The following is a 5,070-nucleotide window of genomic DNA, read 5'->3' on the forward strand; positions in this document are numbered from 1 at the left end:
TAAATATTTAAAATCTGAGACTGTATCAATTTTATCTCCTTTAATTAAAATATCGATTATTTCCAATTGAATTTTGTTTAATGGTAAAACACACTCCCACTGTTTTTTTCACATTCAGAGTTAGACAAGCGTGGCCCAGCCAATTTGTCACCTCTATCATAGTAGTAGTTAGCTTACAGGCAGCCTCTTGACTAGTTTTGGCAGAAACATGTATCGTCAGCGTACATCTGGAGATCAACTTCAGGACACGCATCCGGTAGATCATTAATATACAGACTGAATAGTAGTGGCCCTAATACAGAACCCTGGAGAATGAATATTACCAACTCTGACACATTGATTTCTATCCTTAAGATATGACTCAACCCATTTCAATGTCTTATTAGAAAAAAAATAATTTAGATAATTTAGAAATAAGGACTTCATGATTAACTGTATCGAATGCTTTCTTTAGATCTACAAATATGGCTCCAACCACTCCACCTCTATCAAGTTGCTACAATAAATAAAGCAGAGTGCTGTGTTTTATATTCCTTATATTCCTGATTGTTATTAATAACAATCAGCACTCACTCACTTGATTAAGCTCCATATATTTTTTTTTGTAACTCTGCAAAGCTACCATTTATGAATGACATGAAATCTTGGGGCCTTTTCTCTTATAGTTTGTTCCATGTTTGGCAAATATGGTTCAGCTAGTTTACTGGTATGTGTGAACAGTCCAAAAACTAGATTTTCTTCAGAATTTGCTCAAATTAAATAACCAATCAGGGGCTAGGTGACACTGTGGAATAATTCAGTCGAATAACACCCTTCAACTTTGGAGGCTTGGGATCGAATCCGGCCTCACGTCACGAGCAGTGGCGGCTGGTGGCCAAAAAAATGAGAAGGCAGAAAAAAGTCAGAGGGCTTGGGGGTTCCACACCCCCTGCACCCCCCTGCTATTCCACACAGCACCCCAGCCCATGGCTTAACATGTTTGTGATGACAACCTCCCTTCTGGTAGATGGGCAGGCTGTTTCCACCATGACAGTGGCTTTAGACAGTGGCGAGACACTGTCAATAGGCAGTCGTGGTTCAACTCAAGCTGAAAAAGCCTGCTGTTGAACCAGGCCTGCAGAGGGCGTATGGGCAGGAGACCCAAAGGTAGGGTCTGAGAAGCTGCTGCCAGCAATCCCAGAAGTTTCTGGAAAGTCACTACCGTGAGCGTTCTGTTGAGCTATTCACTGCACTCTGCCGTCCGACAGAGTGGACAGCATGGGCCTGGAGTCCAAGCACACTCCTAGATACGAGGCTGTCTGAGAAGGTGTGAGCTGGCTCTTTGCATGATTCACCATAAGGCCCAACCGTTGAAGGTGGCCGGTGACAAGTTCCGTGTGGGCCTCTGCCTGTGCTGGAGACTGGGCACAAATGAGCCAGTCGTCCAGATAATTGAGTAATGGGACCAGGATAGCTTCCATGCACTTTGAAAAGGCACAGGGAACTAGAAACATCTATAGAAAAAGCATTATTATTTATTTCTTAGCAGACGCCCTTATCCAGGGCGACTTACAATTGTTACAAGATATCACATTATTTTTACATACAATTACCCATTTATACAGTCGGGTTTTTACTGGAGCAATCTAGGTAAAGTACCTTGCTTAAGGGTACAGCAGCAGTGTCCCCTACCAGGGATTGAACCCACAACCCTCCGGTCAAGAGTCCAAAGCCCTAACCACTACTCCACACTGCTGCCAAATGGCAAGATACGGAACTCATACGCTGTTCCCTGAAAGGCGAACCACGGGTACTTCCTGTGTGCTGGTTTAATGGGGATGCAGAAATAGGACGTCCTTGAGTTCCACAGTGGTGAACCAGTCGCCTGGCCTGATTGACTGCAACAGCTGTTGCATTGTCAACATTTTGAACCTCTTTCGGATACAGGTTGACCTGTCTGAGGTCGAGGATCGGTCTGAGGCCACCATCCCGCTTGGTCAGTAGTAAGTACCTGGAGTAGAACCCTTCCTACAACTGGAGGGGGTTTATCATGCAAATAGCCTGTTTTTGCAGCAGAGCTGTTATCTCCTGAGACAACACCACTACATCCTGTGGGTCTGTGACTGAAGTTAGTTATGCCCAGAAAGGGAGGGGGACCATGCTTGAACTGCAGTGAGTAGCTGGTCTGAACGGTAGTAAGCACCCAGATGTCCGAGGTGCACGGACGCCAATACTCCAGGTGGCTCCCTGAAAAGGGGCCCTGGGCCGGTGGCAGCAAACTCCAAGGGCTGCTGCCTGGCTTGTGGCTTGGCTTGTGGCTTGGCCTGAGGCTTTTGTCTCTGCGCTGGGCAGCGGAACTTATGAACACCATCGGTCTTTGAGGTTGCTGGGGCCACTGGTTTGCACACTGGGGCTTCTGTTGTGATTGCTTGCAATCTCTACCACAGCATCTTGATGCCGATTTGGTGACAGCTTTTGCATCACCATTACGAGGGCTGTTAGTTCATTCTAAAAAGCAGGCTTACCTCAGTCTCGTGTGAGTACTGACTGAGTGGTTTTGCCTGTAGCTTGTACAAGTGGGCATCAGTGCAACCTGTGGTAACTGCGAACCAATGGACACGTACCAAACCGGGACAGAGGTTACCGTACTGCACCTGGTAGCGCATCAGTACTATACCGTACGAACCCGGTGCTAAAGTCACTGAACTGGTACTGAATTGGCCTGTTACTGAACCGACCCAGTGCTGTACTGACCCGGTGCTACGTCACCAAACTGGTACCAGTCTGAACTGGTACCGAACCGATACCATCCCGGTTCTGACCCGGTACCGGACCGTACCGACCTGGTGTTACAGTCACTGAACCGATACCAAACCGAACCGATACTGTCGTGGTTCTGACCTGCTACCAACCCGTTAGCAACTGGTGCTTACATCCCTGGTCCGGTACCAAGCCGGTGTTGTTCAGGTTTTAAACAGCAAGCAGAATGAGGCAGAACCTATACACTGTACACTGCATTGCTACTTGCATAATGCCTGGGTTTTATTTCTGCAACACATGCAGACCAGTCTGTCTGTTGAGGACAAGCACTGCAGATGTTCTTCCTGCCTGGGGCCAGAGCATGCAAAGGAGCTTCTGTGCCTTTTGTGCACATTTCTCCAAGTACACACTGGAGAAACATCTCTTCCACAGCTCTTCTGCGTCCCTTACTCCTGCACAGCACTCTGCATCCCTTACACCTGCACAGCACTCTTCCCCATCCCCCTCTGGTAGAGAGGTGGCTGCATCCTCACCCCATGGCTTCCTCACCTTACTCTCCTTCACCTCCTCTGAGGAAGAAGAGTTGTCGTTCCAAGCGATCGGCGGTCTCGGAGCAGATGGAGAAGCTCTGAGCAGCAGTTTCCCACTAAGGAACAGTGCTCACAGAGTTACCGTGTGAATGTTCGGCACCGTCTTCCCCACCTGTTCCCTTGGGGTCCCAGGGCGCAGACTGGCAGCAGGATGAAGACGTGGAGTCAAACAGCACATCACCCCAGCAGCTGCTGTCACTACACTTGTGCCGCAGCATACACTGCAGACAGGCCTGTTTTCTGTGAAAACAGAAAAACAGAATGAGAAAAGAAAAATATTTTTCTCAACAAAATACAGTAATAGTAATTACTTTAATTACACCAAAACCAAAACGAGAATAAAATAACTCCAGTAGGAGCTATTGCAGCCTGGGGGAGAGCACAAAGTTCACAGGGGGCACAAGGCCACAGCAGGATGTAACAAACAACAAGCTGTAGTGCACAAATATATGTAATTAGTAAAACTAATACAGAGATTATTTTTAATATCACATATAATTTGTGTAAAAACACAATAAATGCGGCTTGGGTATACTGACTCATTCGGTAATGGTTACATTTCGTACTTGAAAGGCTATTATTATAACCCTGGTTCTCTGAAATTAGAAATGTAACCATTAACCTTCAAGGTCCATGAATGCAGCAAGCTTGAACGAAAAATGATGCTGAGATCTGTGCTCACAGTCCTCTATACCCTCGGGGGCAGGCATGACTGTGTCACAGGCTCGGCTGAGCAGCTTTGTTATATCTTATTCAGGTTTCGGGTCTTTAGGAGATAAATACCCATTCGGAAATGGTTACGTACTTCAAAGGGAACAGGCAAATAGTAATTCTACAAATAATTACAAAATTTAAAAAATGATTCACTGACAAAGCAGTAAAAGTGTGTTTTAATCATTTACTACTCTATACAATTGCTTTGCTGTGTATTAATAAATTAACACAATTTTAATAGGTGGTCATTAGTGATATTGAAGCAACTTACAATACACATTTCTTAACAATTATATATCACATAATAGCATAATCAGTTAACAATACAGTAAAAGTCCAATAACATCTGTTTAAATAGTTTTTGCTTTTTAATGCAATGCTAGTTCAGCTTCTGGTTATTAACTTAATTTAGTATTCTAACTACAATACATGATTGAATTTTGATGTTCCTCTAATAAACGACATATTTTTTTTTCAAAGAACACTATCCTAAACACTGCATCAAAAACATGAAAACAAAAAGTGTTTGTATCGAAACCCCCCCCTAATACCAATCTAAAATACAAACACCAGTAAAGTCATTTTTCTTACAGTAATCTCTAAATATTAAATTCTGAAATGTCTAGGATTGTAGTTCAGAAGTTCTTTAATTAGTCGCTGCAGCTGAAAAAATAAGTCTTGTGAATTCTTAATACACACTGCCCCCCTGTGGATTACCAGCAGTAAAACTAGTTTTACTGCTAGTATCGAATAATGAAGCAGTTCTGTCGACAAAGTAGGTTATTAATCACAGTCCTCCTGAGCCTACTACTAAAATCTTAGGAGGAGACAGAGGATTTCAAGCGTTCAACGGAACGTAATCATCTTGACACCAAATGCAATGTCCCTGGGACATACATTTTAAATGCAGAATTCAAAAGGATCCTGCTAGTATCAGCAGGATTGTATCATGGGGAGGGCATAGACTTGGTATGTCTGAAGTGGTTACAGTAAGAATAGTTAACAGTGGATATTGCTTATTTTCTAA

The sequence above is a fragment of the Acipenser ruthenus genome, chromosome 4 (genome assembly GCF_902713425.1).
Source record: "Acipenser ruthenus chromosome 4, fAciRut3.2 maternal haplotype, whole genome shotgun sequence".
Taxonomy (NCBI): Eukaryota; Metazoa; Chordata; class Actinopteri; order Acipenseriformes; family Acipenseridae; genus Acipenser; species Acipenser ruthenus.